A 23089-nucleotide genomic window follows, 5' to 3' on the forward strand; every position below is an offset into this window, starting at 1 on the left:
TCACATCCGCTTCAATATTCATGAAGCCCACCCCAATGAAGTAGATATTTATCCTAGTGTACCAAGCACGAGATTCTTGCTTCAGCCCATACAATGCTCTCTTGAGCCGACACACATGCGACTCACAGTTGAAGGTTTCAAAACCTTCAAGCTTCTATGTGTACACCTCTTCCTCAATCGTTCCATTAAGGAAGTTTGTCTTCACATCTATCTGATGTATCTTCCAACCCATCTATCTTGATAGTGCCAATATAGATCTAATCGATGACTACCTTGCAACACAAGAAAATGTCTCATCATAGTCAATCCCCTCTACCCATGAAAATCCACGGGCCACAAATCTAGCCTTATGCTTCTTCACACTACCATCTGCATCTTGATTTACCTTTTAAAGCCAATGAGATCTCACCACAGACTTATCCTCCAGTCTAGGGACCACATCCCAAACACGATGGAGTCATACTTGTCCACCATGGCATCAACCCAAGCCCGCTATTGCACTGATTCCTCAAAGGAAGATGGCTCTATCATAACACATTCACTCATAAGAGCCATGTATCTAGTGTACCTCTCGTGGTGATCCAAAAAGGTAGACTTCTAAGAAAGATCAACCTAAAATAAATTGACTTAACAACGCTTTGTAACTTAACTTACAACATAGAGGTCTAGGCTAGAGACGTGTTCCGGCGTCGTAAAACCTGGTGACTGTCGATCTCGCTGATGGTTGGGTGATTCCTCCTGAGAGACAATAGCGCCAGTACGGATTGTGCTCCCACGTACCATCAAGTATATGTTGGGAGACCCCTATAGGCATAAAACCTTTATCCTTAGGAAGCCGTGTCGGCCGCCCTACTGATTGCAATGCATTGAACACAGCATTCGAGAAGATTGACGGCCCGTACCTTAAAAAGTATTCTGCGGTTTTGCGAAAAGTTTGGCACACCCTCTACCTAGAACTCCAGAGCAGTTCCTTTTGGCCTTTTTCAGACTCTATAATAGAAAAATTCCATCCGAGCATTTGTCACTTTGGGCTCGTTAAAACATCGAAGGAGACTAGAGTCATCTTTTGCTTTTTCTCGACTCTTTAAAATTGAAAAAGAAAGTTGTGTCTAAAGCGTCTAAAATTCATTTAATTCGGAAACATTTTTCCCCTTTTTGTATTTTGGTTGATCGAGTAATCCGAAATTGTGGAAGAAAGTCAATTGAAACCCCGTCGTTCGCGGAGGCTTACGAGTCAACCGTCTTTGTCTCCGGAATCGAAAACAGTACGGACAAAGCGAACTCGTTTAACCGGTTCGAAATCTCCTATCAAAGTTAGAACAAGTGTTACAACACCATCTGAGATTCCGGTTACTCCAAACATTTTTGGAAACCCTGCCTCTACAGAAGAAGTTCAACAGCCATAGAGGGACAGTGATACTGATCCTAGTCTGAGAGCAAACACTTGTGTTACTGAACCAGTTCCATCTGTAACTGGTTCAGAGAGTCTTGTTCCTCAAACATCTGTCGCTGTTGATTGAACCCCTTCTTCGGCACCAGAAATATTTTACGGACCTGACGGTCTTCCCCTTCCACCTGGTTTGATTGCGATAGAGGAAATTGTAGAAGATCCGCAAGCAAGTACTCCAACACATTTTAGAGTCGGGGTCACTCTATTTCCTTCGACATCAGAAGTTAGTCTACCACCAGTGGAAGTTCCTGTAGAATCACTAGGTAATATTTTGGATAGACTCAAAATGTCTGAACAACCGTCAACATCTAGGACTGTGTCGACTGACACACCGATAACAGAACTCCCTGCCGTCACTCCAACAATGTTTGCCGGCATACCATCTGTCCCGACTAGCTCACAACCGCTAGAAGGAGTCCATCCAGGGACTATTTCGACAGTATGGTCCATTCTTGTTTGTTCCTCTGGAATAATATCCGGCAACTCTTATGTTGAGACTCGCCAAATTGATCCATTTGGAGGTCAATTTGGGCAATCCAATCCCCAAGGGCAGACAATCCCCTTGAGTTCCGGATTGCCACCGTATGGGGGGCAGTATGCCCTTTCACCACCCCCTCTATGAGGATATCCATACGGGAGTTCACAACAGTATTCAGGTTATACTAGGGTTACATCAAGTGGTTGGGTACCTATACTACCCCAACAACCAAGGGTTGTGTATTCTATGCAACAATGTGTACCTATGTCGAACATCCCGACTACACCAGCTATTGTGACAGTGTCGCAAGTTCGAACGTTGCCTGTTGTATGTCAACCTTAGATTTCTCAGGTTATAATGCAACAGCCCCTTGACCCTGTGACTCAACCACAATCGCCGATTGGTGGGGCGACACAAGTCCAAACGGGTACAATTACCCCGCATCTTGGTCCTACGGTTAGTATAGCGCAATAGAGCATGGCTTCACAACCGTGGCTGGTGCAATACCAACAACCACAATTCCAACAAGTGTACCAAGGTTCTGAGCAGCAGATCTTTGCAAACAGTGGACAACCGTACATTCAAAACGGTCAAAATCAACCACTTTACGGTGGTCATGTCCACCAACCGTATCAATCATACCAGCATCAATTACATTATGCTGGTATGCAAAGGCCAACTGCTCAGGCAATTCCATCATATCTTGGGTATGATTCACCTAATCTGAATCAACAGTTACCATTCGTGGAAACTTTAGAGTTACTCGATTTACATCGGTTAACAAACGATCCAATTGCTTACGCCCCTTGGTGGCCATCGATTCCTCACAAACTTCCTTAAGATATTCCTAAATTTAATGGAAATCCAGGTGAGGACCCATCGAATCACGTGATGACATTTCATCTATGGTGTTCATCGAACACCCTAAACGATGATTCAATAAGGCTTCGCCTTTTTCAAAGGACGTTAACGGGTCCAGTGGCAAAATGGTATATTGAATTGCCTAGAGCTTTGTTCGACAATTTCAGCACCTTAGCCACGAATTTCTTAACCCATTTTCAATTACCGATAAGGTATGAAATGGGAACGGAAATCTTAACCAACTTCAAACAGACAACGACCACTCACATATCTGATCATATACATGAGTGGCGACGTCGTCGTAGGATGGTAAAAACATACGTTCCCGATCAGCTATTAGCTGAATGGTTTATCAAGTCGTTACTTCCTGCCATAACGGAAGATGTGGCAAAGGGGGGATTCGTAACGGAAGAGCAAGTTATCGCTCGTGCTCAATATCTAGACTTGGTCTATACTCAGTCTGGCATGCTCTACGACAAAATACCTGACGCCCCTAGACCGGAATTCTCGATTCCTCCTCCTCCTAAATCAAACAATGACTCTCATGCCGGTGATGGCGTGATTGGCACGACAAACGCGAAATCGACAAAGGCCAACTCCAAGAAGGCCCGTAAGATTTCAGATCAAAATGCAAAAGACGAAATTCTTGCTTCAGAAGTAAATGCCGTATCAGCAGATAAGGGCAAAGAAACCAAACAACCAGGAAGAAAGAAGAAACAAAGCAAAGGGAAGAAGAAGAAACAGGGTGAGTCATCTCCTGAAAAAACTTCTTTAAACCCTCCTGGAAATAGGAAACCACCCCCCTCAGGGTGTCAGATATGTGATGAGGATCATTGGAGAAAATAATGTCCATACAAAGCTGAGCTTAAAAGGTTCTTTAAGAGTTCGCAAACCTCAGCAGCGTTAACTGATCCGTTTCCAAATCCAGGAACAAATCTGGTTGAAAGGGAAATGCTTCCCCTTCACAAGTGCTAATGTTGTTGATTTCAAAGCAGCAAAATGATGCTTTGATTTCGACAAGGAACAAAGATTACGAGAATCCGCAGCTGTCAAATGGCAAGGATAAAGATCAACCAAGCAGTTCGAAAACAACTTTGACAGAAGTTGTACCACCCATCATTCCTGAATTAACAATAAAACTGCCAAAGGGAGTAGTACACAAGTCGACATTTAATCCTCGCGCCAGAGCAGCGCAGCATTATAACATAGTGGAAGATTTGGCCCAATTGCCATCCGCTATGTCGACTTTTGAAGTACTACAAAATTGTCCATCCCAAAGGCAGGCTTTGTTATCAGCCATTGGTGGGGTTGATCCTAAAGATTCCAATCTTGTATCCTTTGACCACAAAGGATACGATCCTCAGTTACCAGCTCAACTAGCTTTCCTTATCCAAGTGAAAGCCCTCAACAAAACTGTTCATCGAACAATTATTGATGAGGGGGCATCTACATGTATTATGTCGATGAGTTGCTGGAAAACTTTAGGATCTCCAACCTTGTCGCGATCCTCGACAACATTAAAAGAATTCGACGGAAGGACATATACCCCATATGGTATCCTAAATAACTTGAAGGTTGAACTAGGGGGAAAAATAGTAGAAATAGATGTTGAAGTCATCGATGGGAATCTTGATTACAACATCCTACTAGGAAGACCGTGGATCTATGCCATGGCAGCTGTTGTGTCGACCTATTTTAGAAAGATTGCATTCCCCTTTCAAGGGTGGATTACGATCATCGACCAACAAAACTTCCTCCCTAATGGTTTACAAGTTACAGGAAGCATTCCCATGATCCATGGAAGCCCCCATTCGCTTCAGAATATCGGAGTAGGCCTACTAAAAGATCCTATACTAATGGGAACTTTTGCTCTTCCACCTCCAATCGACTTGGCGGAAGTAGCGTCGATAATTACCTGCAATATGATATCTTCCACGAAGATCTCAGAAGACGATATCAACATGGATCATGCAATGGTTTTGCCCCCAAGCCCAATAGAAATATTGTAGCAATCAATGTTTCTGGCATGGGAGGCGAACCCAAATCAACGCTCATCAAGCGTTTGGGTAGATAGGTCTAGAGAATATGGTACCCCTTTAGATCCTTGGTCGAGAGTGCATGGAACCGACGAAGGAATTCTACAATCAATGTTGATTGAGGGGGCACCATGGAATGATTGCCACCATCGTTCCCTTCTTCCAGAATATGAAGAAGATACTCAAGATGACTTTTATCATCCTTCAGTTTTTGAATTCCTTTCAAATACTGTAAATACGGTGGATTTCGAGCGAAACTTATCCAATATTGAAGAGACTATAGCCATAAATATCTTGACTAAAACAAATGTTGTAGAGAATATTTATGTCGGCAAAGGTTGTTCTCCTTCAGAACTGGAAATATATAATGCTCTTTTTCGCGAGTTCAGAGATGTCTTTGCTTGGTCATATGATGAAATGCCAGGCATTGACTCGAGTATCGTTGAACACAAAATTAAGATGTATCCAGATGTCAAACCGGTACGACAACGGCTTAGGCAGGTGCACCCCAAGAAAGCCGCTGCCATTAAGGCAGAAGTTGAAAAACTTCTCCATGCTGGTTTCATCTACCCAGTTCCTCTAACCGATTGGGTATCGAATATTGTCCCTGTTATGAAGAAACAAGGGACAATTAGAGTGTGTGTCGATTATAGGGATGTAAATCAAGCTTGTCCGAAAGACAACTACCCTACACCCTTCATCGACCAGATAATTGATGAATGTGCCGGATGTGAAATCTTTTCATTCATGGATGGATTTTCTGGGTATAATCAAATAAATATCCGCCCACAGGACCAGTCAAAGACTGCATTCATTTGTCCGTGGGGCACATTCGCATATCGGAAATTACCCTTTGGTTTAAAGAATGCAGGGGCGACGTTTCAGAGGGCAATGAATTATGCCTTCCATGACATCAAGAACATCGTTCAACCATACCTCGAAGACCTCCCGGCTCATTCGCGAAAGCGGACTGATCATCCGCAGCATTTAAGAGCGATATTTCTACGTTGCCGACACTACAAGATACGACTCAATCCGCACAAATGTGTATTTTGCGTCAGTTCTGGTCGATTACTTGGCTTTGTAGTCTCAAAGGATGGGATTCGTCTCGACCCTTGCAAGGTCTAGGCAATCATCAATTTGCCTCCACCTTCAAATTTGCTTCAGATTCAGAAACTCCAAGGGAAAGCAAAAGTTCTGAGGAGGTTCATTCCAAATTACGCCGAACTTGCTAAAGGTTATACACGTCTTTTGAAAAAGGAGGTACCCTTCGTCTGGGATCAGGTTGCGCAAGCTTCCTTTGATGCTTTAAATATTTCCTTAATAAAAGCATCATTAATGTACGCACCCGATTATCAAAGAGACTTTAACCTGTATCTGGCTGCAGCAGATACGACCATCGCAATGGTTTTAGTTCAAGAAGTCGATGGAATTGAACACCCTATATATTATTTAAGTAGAAACTTAAATGATACAGAAAGTAAATATTCTTATGTTGAAAAACTAGCACTTGCAGCTGTTCAAGCGATATAAAGGTTTCGACACTATGTCCTCTTTCGGAAAACTACCATTTTGTCTGATTGCAACCCCATGACTTATATATTGTCGCGACAGTTGCTGGGGGGCAAATATTCAAAATGGATAGCAATCCTTCAAGAGTTTGATCTGGAATTTGTAAAATCCAAATCAAATAAAGCTCTAGTTTTCGCAGAATTATTGTGCGATCTCCCATTGTCGTCCAACGATGAAACATCCGAAGAATCAATCGTGGACGAGAATTTGTTTCTGATATCCACAAGCAATGAGTGGTATGGAGATTTAATAATTTATCTCCAAACCCAAAAGTTTAGGCCTAATACCTCTCACTCTGAACAAAAATGTATACGATACCAAGCAAAAGACTACATGATCGTCGGTGATACGCTTTACCGTTGTGGTATCGATACAGTTCTGAGAAGGTGCCTCACCCATGAGGAGGCCGAAAAAGCCCTGAATGAGTGTCATTCAGGCGCGTGTGGGGGGCATCAATCTGGATATGCTACAGCACAAAAAATCTTATGAGCAGGATACTTCTGGCCAACAATGTTCAAAGATTGCATAACCGCAGTCAGAAGTTGCCATGCTTGTCAAATTTTTGATAGCAAAACCAGAAGACCACCCGCACCTTTACAGCCAATAGTTGCTGTTGGGCCTTTCGCCAAATGTGAATCGATTTCATGACATGTAACCCCACCTCGACCGGGGGGCATGGGTATATTATAGTCGCCGTTGACTATTTTACCAAATGGGCCGAGGCGATGCCTACATTAGATAACACTGGTGAAACAGCTGCCCTTTTCTTTTTCAATCATGTAGTCGCCAGATTCGGCGTACCACAGGCTATGGTTACGGATCATGGATCGCATTTTCGCAATCACATGATGGTTGAATTAGCTGCAAAGCTAGGGCTATCTCACGACAGCTCTACCCCGTATTATCCGCAAGCCAACGGACAAGTTGAAGCGATCAACAAGGTCCTGAAGCGTATGTTGCAAAGGATGATCGAAGTTCACAAAAGAAGGTGGCACCTAATCCTGTACTCAGCCTTGTGGGCTTACCAAACATCGGTAAGGAATGCGACCGGGTTCACGCCTTTCCAACTGGTATATGGCCTGGAAGCAGTCTTACCAGTCCAGTGCGAAATCTCGTCTCTTAAACTCGCAATCGATCTCCTCCCCGGAACTTCAGGAGAAGAGGCCCGTTTCTTGGAATTAATCCAATTGGATGAAACCCGTCGTGATGCCGCTTTGGCTAATGAAGCCCATAAGAAACGAGTCAAGGTGCAGTTCGACAAAAATGTCAAACCCCGTGTCTTCTCAGTAGGTGACTTGGTCTTGCTTTATGACCAAGAATCCGATAAACTGGGAGCAGGTAAATTTAATTCTTTATGGATGGGCCCCTATATTGTTAAACGAGTGTTAGCGAAAGGAGCCTACGAGTTAATGGATTATGACGGAATTCCACTGGCGCAACCCCGTAATGGGTTGTACCTCAAGCGTTACTATGCTTAAATAGTAACCAATATGCTTTTGTTGTATTTTGTTTTCGCTAAAGTGTTCGTTTTGGTCGAGTAATCCACCTTTTTGCTTTTATTACAGATGTCAAACCTTTTGGAGACATGTGTTGGATATGCCGACGGAGTGAGTCGTAGTTCGCGGAACCTGTCCTCCGCAGCCTGGGCCATTTTTGATCCAAGCGGCGAGTTAGTAAGTTTCAGAGGTGTATGAATTGGGCAATCAACGAATAACATCGCTGAGTATAACGCGTTGATAGAACTTCTCTCTGATGCCATCACCCATGGTATACGCCAACTAATCGTCAAGCTAGACTCACAACTCGTAATACTACAACTCAATGGTATATATTCCGTCCGAAATTTAGCCATTTATCGCATGTTTCTAAGGGTTAAGATTTTGGAAAGACAATTTGATTTAATTCAATACCAGCATATTTCCAGAAACTTAAACACATTAACCGACTCATTAGCAAACTATGTGTTAGATAGACATTTGCGACATTTATAAAAGAAACACATCATCAATGTTGTACATGTGGATCACATAACTCAACCAGAATAAAACCCCAAAAATCAAAATATATATACATAAGCTGTTTATGGTTTACATATAATGTTCTGTAACCAAGGCAAAATCGGTCACATGACCCAAAAACTCAAAATGCTAGGGGGCACCCTAGTCTAGTGATGCTCGTGATAGCACGTCACAGCCTGTGCGATCATGCGTAAGAGACGAGTCCATCGTCTAGGCACACCAGTAGTATGCCGCTGCAACTGTAAGGGTAACTCGTCGATCCTCACATCTAGAATACCAAGAGTAAGGCTCTCAACCTACTCCTGCACAGCTGTAAGGGTCTCGGCCACGTCAAGGTCACGAAGGATAACCCTCCCAGTGGCCTCTCCTGCTGGGGCAGCGGCTGGCACTCTCAGGCGAACTACTGGACGAACAGGACCAACATCTGCATGCACACATGAGTTTGATTAAAGTCTTGATAGAATAAAGCACAAGGACATTATAAATAAAAACAGTAAACAGTGATATGGTCGAAGATTTTACCAATAGCGCCCCACTGCTCGCCGTCTGGCAGTACTAAATCTGGATCACCCCGGAAGTCCATGCCAACATATGGATACTCGGAATAGACCATCTCCTGACGCTCAAACCACGTGAAGAAGGTATCGGAGAAAGAAATCTGAGATTGACCAGCATGCCTAGACATGTGGTCAACCCATCTCTGCATGCGTGGCTCGGTAGGAGAAGGCAAGTCGAGTGCAATGTACTGTGGCTGCATCAGTGGTATCTTCTCCAAAGCAAAGGCGGTCAAAATAGAACCGAACCCAAAGTTCTTCAGCCTCCTGTCCTTTACCTTGGTTAACTGACTTTTCATCTGAAGAAGTATTGCATCACACCAGTTGAATATTTTCGGTTGGAGGCACTCCAAGGCATGCTGCATATAAGATCTAGTGGCTACATGAAGAGACGCACTACCAGCCATCCTGCCAATAGTGTACAGGATAGACCTAAGGGACCTGTCAGCAACCTCACGGATAACGATCTTGCCATCTTTACTCGGCTGAGATCCTTCCCTGCAATACTGGCGGACATAATCTCTCACAGAGTCACTCCCTCGGGCCGAACCTGACAAAGAGATGGGGGCACCCCGCCTCGACAAGCCAATCAAGAAGTAAATGTCTACTGCGGTCAAGGGATAGATTTTCCCCTAATCTAGAAAACTTGGTTGATAGGATCCCAAGCATCGAGCAAATACTGCAGTAGGTTGATCTGTTGTCTCATGCCAGAGATGCGGAAGAACTTCAGCAAACCACAGTTCCGCAGCGCGTTCACTGTAACCGGATCATGTAGGGCAATCATGTCCTCTTCTTCATGTTCTCGTTCTCGCCATGTAAGGGTCATTTTGCTCCAATATCTCTGAAAAACAAACATGAGATGAGTTAGATCCTGGTTATGATGAGAAACAGGCAAAAATTTTCATCAAAAACTGTGCAACAAAATCCTTTTCGGCGCCCAACGCACCTGCACAGTGTTCCACCTGCATTGAAGGTCAAACTGCCTTCATACTGCTTGACATTCAGCACAGGTTTCGAGTGCCCAAGGTGCGCTGATGGCAGAGCAACCCCATCAAACCCCAGGGGCTCAGAAAAACAGGAAATCAAGCACAGAATGCAGAAAGGAAACCATGAAATGAAAGAGCTCAGGTTTAGCTCCTACCTGGTCCAGACGGCGCCAAGAATCGTCCACAGAATCTCCCAAAATCAGCTGATGAAAATCAAGGGGGAAGAGGCACCTCCAGAGCTCCAACAAACCAAGTTCAAATGAAATGGTAAAATGAGAGGTAAAAACACTTTTTAATTACTTTTTACGTAGTTCAAAGTGAAATATTAATGCTTTAATCTCATTTTCAAGCAAATGTTATTCATTTCTAACTAGTTTGATGCAGAAATTGAGGGTACAGTACTATCTTTGAAAAGAGCAAAGCTATTTATGGTAAAAATCAAGACAAGACCATGTTATTGAGCAGTTTTAGCACATAGTTCATGCTCGTTAAAAAATAAACATGAGACCAAGCAGTGTTTTTCCGCGTTTAAGCTCGTTAAAAAATGAACTACCCTCTGGTAAATAACCACCGTGAATGTAACATTATCAGCCATTAAAGCCTTGGTCGTGTTTGCACCGTCACCTCCACTTTTCCAATTGGCCGATCATTCACCTCCATTTGATTGTTTACCCATTTTGAGGAACAACTGCGAAGGGTGATTTCACTAGCCATCCTTGTGACACTGCCGTGATTGGAAAATTCCAACCCTTACCTGGAATCAGCTGCTAACCCGTTTTATCACTCGTTCCTCAAAAGACGAGTCTTCTTTAAGCTCTTTTCATCTGACTCGGAAAATATGAAAAGATTGCCGAGTTTTGGCCTTCCAGCTCGTTAAAGCGACCGAAAGTGCTATCCCTCCTCTAGATTTTAATCTTTTTGGACCTGAGGGATTATTGCACAAAAAGATCGAGCGCTTGTTTTGTTCGGCTCGTTAAAACTATCGAAAATTCATCCCTTCTGTATTGTTTTATAATTTTTCGGACTTAAGGGATTAGATGATGAAAAAGGACTTTCAGAGTTGACTTTACGTACCTTTTCAGACTCTCTAAAAATGAAAAGGACCGAGTTATCTTTGTCATTAGACTCGTTAAAAACATTAAATAGCGACAAACTTGTCTTTAGACGAGAACGAGTTTCACTATCGCTAGGCTCGTTAAAACATAGCGATGGGTTTGCCCGAAGGGCAAATTATAAAACAAGCATATGTTATCCTCCTCAAGCTTGACAAAAATAAAGAGGTACTGGTCAGCAATGACTGGGGAAAAATTGGGAAGAAACTCAAAGAACTTTATTGGTAGCAAGTCGCTCTTGAACATGACACTTTCGCTCCGTGCCTGAGTCGGGTTGGGTTGTTTCATTCACCAGTCACATCACCATGGTCTCGCCATACCATCCACCTTTGGAGTAAATGCTACCAATCCATCACACAAGTGTCGCCGATATGTTCAAGAGAAGTCATCGAGAGAAGTCAACCGTGTCCCATCCACTACCATACATTATCCTTCATTCTTTCATGACCGCCACCCTGAACCATATATCATCAGATCGTTTTCACCTCCATCAAAATCATTTGCTCCGTTCCGTGTCACTGATGTGGGATACATTAAGGCCCTCCTTTGACAGATCGCTTCTTGTCGACATCAGCTCATTATCCAAGAAGTTGATCTAGGAACAACCCCTTCAGTACTTTGAAGCTTGCATGCCTCAATGGCAAGTTTCTCACTTCCGGCGACAGGTATACATCAATGACCTTCGACCGAAAGATTTTGCGTGGTGTTCGACGCCAAGTCCTTTATTCACACCACGTGAATTGTACTACAGTACCTTGAGGGTCATTATCATTATCGGTGATTCCTCTCGCGCTTGTTAACGGTTTACCTCATTGAATGGTAATCAAGCGATGTCTTTCCATGTTCGACTTCAGAACATTTCTCACATGGATCGACTTGTACTTAGAGTGAAGATCGAACGAGTTTGAAGACCCAAGATCTAGTTTCATCCATCCGGGCTGCGATATATATTCAGGAAAAGTAAAGACATTGACATGTACAACATTGCAGCACAGACAATCATCCTACCAAAGGATGATGATTTCAACAGAATCATCAGTCTATCATCAGACAATTGTCTGTCCTATGTACATAAAAATGAATTTATAAAGCTGAGCATGGGAATGCCCGCCTCAGCTAGATCATGAAAACAGTATGAAAAATAATGTATTGTATTGTATCTTATTACAGGTCTCCTCCCAGCATTGAATGAACTTCGGATCCTCCTAATAAAGCATTTCACCCGATAAACGGCCTCATACTTTAGGGGGCAACTGTTATAGACATTTTTGTGCCTTACAACTATAAGCATGAAATGTCCATAATTCAAGGGATCCAAAGTCCCTAAAGATGTTGTTACAACTCCTAAAGGAACAAGGTCAACCAATGACAGCTTCTCCCAAAAGTTCTCCACCAAAAACCTCTCAGAAATAGTCAATTCAGGATCAATTCAGAGGCTCCACTAGCTACCTGCGTTGAAATGCAAAGACTACACTGGCTAGGTGCACTGCAACGCAGGTGGAAGCACTACCAGGATGCGCTGATCGGGAAATGACAAATGGCAAGCTCATTCAACGAGGTGGAAAGACCATGGAAGCTTCCAGAATCTTCTCCAATGACACTTGCCTCAATGAATTCGACTAGGGATGAGTAAGAGGCTCTCAACCTCCAAGTGGAAGCAAGAACTGACAGAGAGAAGCCACAAGTCAAAACATAAGCTGACTCATCCTCTCTGCTTACATCTATATATGGATCTCTCACCCAGAGGTTCAAGAAGGCTGGAATTTTGTACTTTGCAAAGAATTGCTGTTGGTTTGAGATTGAGATTAGTACATTGGGTGATTTATGCTTTGTTGGAGGAGAGGAAGGGATTTTTTTGCTGGGAGGTAGATGCTGGATCGAAACTCACTTGGTTGTATCTCCTCTTGGACTTTCTTATTCTGTCAATAAACTATTTGAGTTTCTCCTACATGCTGTATACCAATGATGTTTTGTTATGCTTACATGTTTAGCTTAATCTGATCTTGAGCTTTTTATGAATGTATATCTGTATCTTTGTGTAGTTTCTCTCTCTTGTGATCTTGCAGGAATTCGGTGAAGCTGGGCCGGTGAAGGAGCAAGAAGCTGGGAGCTACTGAAGAGAGGAGTGATTTGGATTGACAAACTAGCGGAAGACACAGGTTAGTTACATCCTTCTTCCTCATTTACATTTCATAAAGAAGAAATACTCAAATAAGTTTCCTTGTTTGTTGCTAAGGCACTATCACACCTTAGAGTTTTGATAGGGGCATTCCGAATTGGATACTTTTCCCAACAACAATATCCCACAAGATATCCTTTCCCAATAGTTTGATCTAATTTCTTTCTCTTTTCTTTGGGTATAAGACAATATGCAAAACTACCAAATACCCTGAAATGACTGACTTCAGGTGTTTTCTTGGTGAAGACCCTTTCCAGAGTGATTTTGCCTATATGCCTTGTGTGGAGTCCTGTTCTAGAAATAAACTGCCATGCTACATGCTTCTGCCCACTAGGAATTTGGGCATATCCTGATCATACAACATTGCCCTAGCTGCTTCCACAATAATCCTGTTTTTCCTTACTGCTACTCCATTCTGCTCTAGATTGTAGGGAGCTATCCACTCTCTTCTAATTCCTTTCCTAGTGCAAACATCAGTGAAGTAGCGTAACAATTTTATCTTCTTTCTTGTCAGATTCTCTATTAGAGCCTTGAAATTTTTGAATCGACCAAAAACCTCATCCTTGGTTTTCATAAAGTAGATCGAAGTCTTCCTAGAATGGTCATCGATGAAGGTGATGAAGTATTCAACACCACTAAGAGCTTTTTTGGACATAGGTCTGCATATGTCTAAGTGTATCAATCCTATAACACTATGAGCTCTATTGTTACTTCTATAAAACGCTGCTTTGGCATACTTGCGTAGAGCGTACCCTTTGCATACATCATCTCGTTCAGTACTTAATTCTGGAACCCTTGATACTGTTTTCCTGAGAATTCTTAGATCCCCATGGGTTAAGTTCCCCATCCTCTAGTGCCATAGTTCATTCAAATCTTTATCTCCATTGCTGCCTATCAATGCCATTGGAGACTCTAGCTATAATCTATAGAACCTGTTACTTCTGATTCCAATCTGGGCCTTGTTTTTCCAACTCAGGTGCTTGATATATACTTTCTCCTTGATGAAGAAAACATCATAGAACTTGGCTTTAAGTTGAGATAGAGAGAGTAAGTTCATCCCCAATCCTAGCATATGCAACACATTGGTTGCTCGAAGCCGCTCTCCTGCTTCAGTTTGAAATACTACAATACCTCTTCCTACGGGGGTAAACTTTGCCTTATTTCCCATGCTGATCTGAAAATTAATCATTTCTTCCTTATAATTTGAAAACATTCTCGAATTCCTGTCATATTGTAGGAAGCTCCACTATCTATATACCAAACCTGAGAGGAGGCATATCTTGCTAGGAAAGCGACTTCTTCTTCTAGTGTGGAAGCTAACATAGAATAATTGTGATCCATGTCCCTCGTGATTTCTTCTGGAAATATGCGTGAGTCCCTTTGAGTTGATGCCTCTGCATCATGTTCTTGACCCATAACCAACTCTTTTTTCCTGTTGTCGGATCTCTGCTCTGATACCATGTGAAAATTTCTAACCTGAAATTCTACTGCAGCAACTGATTTATTTCACCTACTTATTCTTCACAATACGTTATTTACAAAATCACTTAAGAAAATATTAAAATAATTATATTGCAATTATCACATAATTAAACTGAGAAAATAACAATGATATACATGCATAAGAACCAATCACATCAACACGGTTGTTTTTTGGAAATTATCCCTGGAAAAACCCAATGTGGGAAAACCAATGCAACAGATGAGGGTTTTATTAATCTTCAGCAAAAATCACTTTCCAAGGAATGGTTTTATAGATAAACTAAGAGAAAACACTTGAGACTTTCCCTGGAAACTTTCCGACAACCTCGAGACCCTTCTCCCACTTCTGCGTCACTCTGTGTGGTTCTGCATCAGCCTGTGTGAGAGCTGCATTTCCCTTGGACTGCATCTCCCTCTTCACTGTCTCTCAATGCCCCTGTGTCACCTCCTCAGTCACTGACTACTACTGATGCCCTCCTCTTCCTCTACCCTCCAACTCCCTCTGAAATCGATCTCCTCCTCTTTGAGAATTGATTTTCCTTGGGATACTGAGCATCTATCGGTGTATCTCCAAATGATCCTCAGATCTTCTCTTATACTTTTCCCATTGACGAATCAATGGTCGAGATTAAGTCTCTAATAAATGGTTAAGATTAAAATAGAATTCATCCTCGTCTTTAAGAAGCTTCTTACACTTATCTTTATTAATACCCATTAATATTTTTATTTTCCTAAGTTTAGACTTAAGAACCCATTAAAAATATTAATTATTTTAATAACTGCTCATCTGAGTGGAATTTCTCTAAACAATTTCTGGGTCTTGGAGATCTCATGCGCCTTAGCCTCTCCACCAAATTTCAAGGCTATAATACATCTGATTCTACCAAAAATCAACAATTTACAACTCAGTAAATCACACAACTAATAGTATATTATACCCGTACTCTAGTCTCAACTGGGTCTTTCCTAGAATTGACATGCATGAGTTTCTAATGAGTGAATATTTAGGTATCTAGAGTAGCACTTGTGGATGCATCGGTGCACTAACTGAATACTAATCCTCTACTAGTTCAACAAACAATTAGAATAGTTTAATTGACTATAATTCAGTAAACTGAGTTATCTAATTACAACTCAATCTAAACTCATACTAGACCCCTAAAATTTAGGGAGAACACTTACATGACTACCAAAAGACTTCCAACTCAAAATTATTAGCTAATTAAGCAAATTGAACTTAATTAACTATTGACAATTTGTTATGAGAATACAATTCTATTTTAATTCATAGCTTAATTTAAGGACAAATTAAACCAGAATTTCTTGTTATCCTTTCTCAACACTCCCTCTCAAAAAGAAAGGGATTATCTGCTACCCCAATCCTGTCTCTATGAAACTCAATTTTACATCTTGACAATTCCTTTTTCAAAATTTAAGCATCTTTCTCCCCCATGGGAATGTACTCTAATAACATGATCCGCCTCAATACACAATCTTGTAGATGATGATATCAGATATCAATGTGCTTGGACCTATCATGAAAAATTGGATTTTCAGAGAGCTTGATAAAACTATGATTATCACAATAAATCACTGTCATAACTATCTACTGACCAAACATACCAATTAGAATCTTCCTCATGCATATGGCCTCGCATGATGCATGACTTGCAACCATGTACTCTGCCTCTGTCGAGCTGAGTGCAACTAATCTTTGCTTTTATTGTTGTACCAAGACACTTCCATTGACCCAATACTGCAAATCCCTCCTGATGTGATCTTCCTATCAAATGGACTCCCCACAGAATCTGTGTTCATGAAGCCTTGAAGCTTCACTCCCTCTATCCCTCTGTACCATAACCGGTACTGAGTAGTGTCCCTGAGGTATCTCAATACATGATTTTTCGCCTTCTAATACAGCTTGGTAGGCCTAACCATCGCTTTACTAAGTTGGTTAAATGCATAGCATAAATCCATTCATGTGTTCACCAAGTACATGAGTGAACCCACAAGCTCCCTGTAAATAGTAGCTTCCATTACCTCTCCCGAAGTAGCATCTTCCTTCCTCTAATTACTAGCTAGAGGAGTCTCCATAAGTTTGCAACTCTCCATGCAGAACCTCTTGAGTACCTCGTTGGCATACTTTCCTTGAGACACAAACAAATCCCCACCACCCTGCCATACTTCCATGCCCATAAATTAATGCATGAACCCCAAGCCCTTCTTATCAAACTCTCTTGCAAGGTCCTCGCAATATTTGATCTGTTGATCATCAACATAAAATACAATGATCAACAATTTACCTTCCACAACTATGTGGTACAGGTTCACATCCACTTTAATATTCATGAAGCCCACCCCAATGAAGTAGATATTTATCCTAGTGTACCAATCACGAGATTCTTGCTTCAGCCCATACAATGCTCTCTTGAGCCGACACACATGCGACTCACAGTTGAAGGTTTCAAAACCTTCAAGCTTCTCTGTGTACACCTCTTCCTCAATCGTTCCATTAAGGAAGTTTTTCTTCACATCTATCTGATGTATCTTCCAACCCATCTATGTTGATAGTGCCAATATAGATCTAATCGATGACTACCTCGCAACACAAGAAAATGTCTCATCATAGTCAATCCCCTCTACCCATGAAAATCCACGGGCCACAAATCTAGCCTTATGCTTCTTCACACTACCATCTGCATCTTGATTTACCTTTTAAATCCAATGAGATCTCACCACGGACTTATCCTCCAGTCTCGAGACCACATCCCAAACACGATGGAGTCATACTTGTCCACCATGGCATCAACCCAAGCCCGCTATTGCACTGATTCCTCAAAGGAAGATGGCTCTATCATAACACATTCACTCATAAGAGCCATGTATCTAGTGTACCTATCAGATGACCTCCTCTGCCTATGCTGTGATGTGGGTGCTCCCATATTATCTCTAGCATCTGAAAACAATCTTTCCGCCTCTTTGGTGATCTTTCTACCCATCTCTAGAAGAATTTTCCTGAGTGGATGTCTCCACTCCCGGATCCTTTGCATGTGGTTGCTCACAATCAATTTGAGGATCCTCAAATTTAAAGGTTAAAATCTCCTCAACCTCATGTAGTTGAATCTCCCTCTCAAGGGAGACTCACATGGCATTCTCCTCATCGAATCTGACATCCCTGCAAACCATTATCATCCTGTTGGTTGGCAAGTACACCTCATAGTTGTGAGGTGTATTAGTGTACCCTAAAAATATCCCCAACTCTGCTGTTAGCTCAAGTTTCTTCCCTGCATCTTTGGTCACATGGCAATATACTAATGACTCAAAAATTCTGAAGTGACCAGCATCTGGCCTCTTACTGGAATAAACCTCCTCTGGTGTCTTCATCCCAAGAATTCGATGCGGCTACGATTATGAGCATAAATCGTTGTGTTGCATGCCTAGTCCCACAAGTGTAGTGGGAGACACTGATCATGCAACATTTCCCTCACTGCCCCTACTATGCTTCTGTTCTTCCTCTCGACCTCCCCATTTTGTCGAGGGTTATGGGGTGTCGTCAACTTTCATTTAATCCCTTCCACTACACAACATTTCTTAAACTCGTTTTAGACATACTCACCACCATCATCACTTTGTAGATCTTTAACCTTCTTACCAGACTCTTTCTCGGCCAATGCTTTAAATTCACAAAACTCTATTGAAGTTTGATCCTTCTTTTGCATGAAAAATATCCAACATTTACGAGAAACATCGACAACAAATATAACATATTACCTGTGTTTGGCTGTGGATGCTGTCGAGAATGGTCCACACACATCTGAATGGAATCTCTCTAGAATAGCCTCTGCTTGAATGTCTCTATTGTGAAAGGAAGACCTAGTGCATTTACCCAAAGTACAACACTTACATGTATTAACTTTCTCTAGTGTTCCTTTGGGCAAACTGATGGAGATCTGCTGCATGATCTTCAAAGCCCCATGATGCAAGTGACCCAATTTCCTGTGCCACAACTCGCCAATGTCTAAGATCTGCACCATCTCTACTTTCGTGCTCAAAGTAGCACAATCCTCTACCTTCAGCTTATATATATTGTTCACCTAAATCCCTACCTTATTTACTTGACCTGTGGCTATGTTTCAAAGGAACGCTTTTCGTTTAGAGAAGATCACATCATAGCCTCTATCCTCAAGTATGGAAATGGTTACCAAGTTCTTCTTTTGCCTGGGAACATACATAACATTATTCAAGGTAACTGGAGCCCCATGCTCCCTCTAAAAAGTAACCATGCCCAATCCAGTAGCACTATACCTCCCGTCATCAACCATCTCGATATGCAACTAGAGATATTTCTCCTCCACGTCACTGAATAACTCCTTGTTGCTAGTCTTGTGGAATGAAGCTCCACTATCTAAGTACCATACACTTCCCATCATTAATGACACCATGCATGAAATGAGGGAAAATTCCAATTCGAATTCAGAGACCAAAGCCTCACCCACAACTTGTCCTAAGGACTTCTTCTTGAACTTCTTGAGTGGACAATATGTAGCAAAATTGCCTAGCTAATGAAAATGAAAGCACTTAACTTTCATCATGTCTTTCTTCTTACTTACATGTCAAGAATATAATTTGGAATGGGAAGCTTTCCATTTCCCCTTCTTCACCTTAATCGCTAAGGCACAATTCTCTTTATTATCAGTCACTGATGAAGAGCCATCCCTGGTGTTCCTCCTGCATCAAATTTGACCACAGTCGTTCCCAATTTGCCAGCTTCTCCTGACCATTGATAGAGTCCTGATAACTATGCCAACACTTTGGTTGTCCCAGAAGATCAAGACTCACCATATCATCCTTGACAACCATGATTCGAACACTTCCAAGTTCATCACGACATTGAGTGAACTTGGTCACTGTTGTTCTAATACAATTCCATCAATACTTTCCACATAGCATATGGAGTTTCCTTACCATGGAGACTCGAGACAATGTGGTCTCGAAGTCCCTCAAGGATTATCCGCCTCGCCTTCTCCACACACTTCTTCCATTCAACCAGATTCTATGCATCCAATGTTGCTGGCTTAGGAATGTCTTTATCAATGAATTCCTTAAAGACATTATCGTCCATGACAACCTCCATTCTATCCTTTCAGGCTATATAATTCGAGCTTCCTTCCAAGGCATACTTGAGCCGCAAACCGTAAAAAACCATTTTCCAATCCTGTAGTATGTATTGCAAATTCGAATTTCACCTGTAACCCAAAACTCAAAACTTCGAAATCTCTTCTAGTATACTCTCTTTAGCTCTAATACCATGTGGATTTTCCTGTAGGTTCACAAGCTTATGTAATCTACTAAAACAAGAAACAATAATCTAATTCTACTTTCAACTAGTGGAAGCAAATAGATCGATGAAAACAATATGAATAAGAAGAAGACAAATCAATGGCACATAACACAATAAGTTTTTTTTGGGGAAAGCCACTGCTCAAAACCCCTACTATATGTATTACATTAATCATAAACATGATTGAAGATACAAATCTTGTTTTCACAAGAACAATTATGCAAAAGTATGGTCAACTCTCTACCTCAGAAGCCCACTATTAGCCAACACTTAGCCAATTTCCACTACCTGCCAAGCCCCTATTTCCTTGCGTAATTCCTAGGATGAATAGCCCACACTCAAAGGGAATTCATGCTTCCAAAACTGCGAAATCCTAATTAGGTTCTCTTCTTGATTGCATGCATGATATTTACAACTCAGTAAATCACACAACTGATAGTACAGTATCCTTGCACTCTAGTCTCAATTCAATCTTTCTCAGAATTGACATGCATGAGTTTCTGATGAGTGAATCTTCAGTTATCTGGAGTAGCACTTGTGGATGCACCAATGCACTAATTGACTGCTAATCCTCTATTAGTTCAACAAACAGTTAGAACTAGTTTAACTGACTATAACTCGGTAAACTAAGTTATCTAATTACAACACAATCTAAACTCACACTGGACCCCTAAAATTTAGGGATAACACTTACATGACCTATGAAAGACTTCCAAATCGAAATTCCTAAGCTAATTAAGCCAATTAAACTTAATTAACTATTTACAAGTTGCTATGAGAATATAATTCTATTTAATTCACAGTTTAATTCAAGGACAAATTAAACCTAAATTTTTTGTTGCCATTTCTCAACATTCACATAGAGGGAAATGGTTAACAATGCAGTTTAAAAGTTCTCTAAAAATATCACCATTCTACTCTTTCATTATGATGGGAAGACTAATAAATGGGATCAATTTTAGTGGTAAAAGCATGCAATTCACATAAGTGAAATAAAATGGATGAAATGGTGGTTTGTGAAGAATTTCCTTCACCCATATGTTATGGAACCTTTTGATTATATCCTCATATGGGATGAATATTTAGTTGAGCATTTTAATGTAGAAAAATACCCAACACTTGTGAGTTGCCTCTAGAGAAACCAAGGCAGGCTAAGAATTGAATAATGATTTAGTTTCCACACAATCCAATAACACAATAGATGTGCTCATGGGAGAGGATGTTGTAGCCTTTGATATCGATAAATAAAAGGCCTCATTTTGGATATATTTTAGTGTAATTCTCAGGGTCATGTTAGAAGTTTTGTATGTTACATGGATCAACCTCTCGACTGGATATGGAGGTACCTACCATGATGTTGTTTCTTCTTTTTGTATCTAGTTAAGGGGAGTGACACTTCCTCTAGCCGTATTCACAACGATTTATTTTATCAATCATATATATTATAGGGTGAAATTATGACAAGTCCAAAGTGTCATTGGGCTACACCAACTTATTTGGATTTTATATTTTTTATCCTTTTTTTTTTCTTTGTCCCTCTAGATTTAATTTGTTGGAGGTGGTAACAGTGGATTGTACTAATATGTATTCATGGGAAATTAGAATTATCCACATTTGAAGATATCCTCAAATGGTTGGGAAACTTATTTGGTGTAACTCACATACCCTTTGGATGGGAAACTCCATGATTTTAAACACATCATAGGGTTTAATTTCTCATCACATTTTTGGAGTATGGAATGGAGGTACGTGAATGAATGCACACTATGGGAAATCATTTGTGGTCATGAAAAAGTGCACTAGTATTATTCCCTATCATACTTGATGGTTGTCAAAATTTATCAAATGATTACAACAAGGAATTTGTCTGAGTCCCATACATGACTATAATATGTTGATTCTCGATACTCAGCTTGTCAATCCATTGATGTGGGATGCTAGTTATTTCCTACATTTGCTCGCTCATCTTTTCCTCGAAGAATTAATTATCCTATCAGGAATAATTTTGGTCTTTCTTTAGAACAATCAACTTTTTAGGTCTGCCATTTGAAGTTGTACGAGTTGTTTGAAGTTCTAAAGGAATAAAATAAATTATATATGCTATTCTTCATTACTATGTTGATTATGGATTATCTACAAACCCATAGTTATGGGTATACCACACACAACCCTTCTCCAAGCTAATCATTACCAACTTAGTTATGGGTTAGCCACAAACCCAAAATTATGGGTTAACCACACAAAATCCTTGTCTTTGTTGGCTCTTGGCACATTTTAATCACTTGGTTATGGGTCATCCAAAAATCCACGGCTATGGGTTAACCACACAATACCCTTCTCTTCATTTGCACTTGATACATTGTAATCATCATCGTTATGGGTCACCCACAATTATAGGTCAACCACACAAAACCTTTCTCTTCATTGGATCATATCATTTTCATCAAGAAAATTAGATCACCATGAGCCACATTCAACTAAAGCTTCTCATGAGGGAACTTGACACAATGGGGACCATTTCTTCTTGGAGAGGGGGGTTGATCTGAGTGGAAAGTGGTATCCACCCAAGGTATCCAATTGTGGCACCTGTGGTGTTTAATAATAAAAAGATGTAACTCAAGGAGGCATTGAAACACTGTAAATATCGAGTCTCATCTTTCATTAGGACATATTCTTCTTCTTCACAATGTAGTAATACTTTTTTTTTTAATAAATAATTGGATTCTATGTCTTTCTTTTCATATGACATTGTGATGTATTCAGAGTGTGCATTTTGATCAATGTTCTTGAGAATAGTTTCATGGAATATTTTATATTTTCTGTCTTTCTCTCTTGACATTCAAGCCTCGTGATTCTTAGCCCTCAAGATCTAAATCACACTATGACCCCAAACCTCACATCCATATAAAATAACAAGTGTGATGGGATTTTCAAATAAGAGTTTCTTTTTATCCCAAATCCTCAAATCTATTGACTTACAATTGTTTTGAAGCCCATAATAAGCTTTCCAAACTCAATTT

General features: G+C 40.9%; 1 pseudogene; it reads left to right on the forward strand.

Moving 5' to 3' along the window:
- LOC149148467 (15-cis-zeta-carotene isomerase, chloroplastic pseudogene) overlaps positions 1-22089 on the forward strand; it is a 33250-nt pseudogene extending 11161 nt beyond the window's left edge.
- Positions 22090-23089: the final 1000 nt, after the last annotated feature.

The sequence above is a fragment of the Pinus tabuliformis genome, chromosome 9 (assembly GCF_031772625.1).
Source record: "Pinus tabuliformis cultivar Carrire ecotype Pingquan chromosome 9, CPIR1, whole genome shotgun sequence".
Classification (NCBI taxonomy): domain Eukaryota; kingdom Viridiplantae; phylum Streptophyta; class Pinopsida; order Pinales; family Pinaceae; genus Pinus; species Pinus tabuliformis.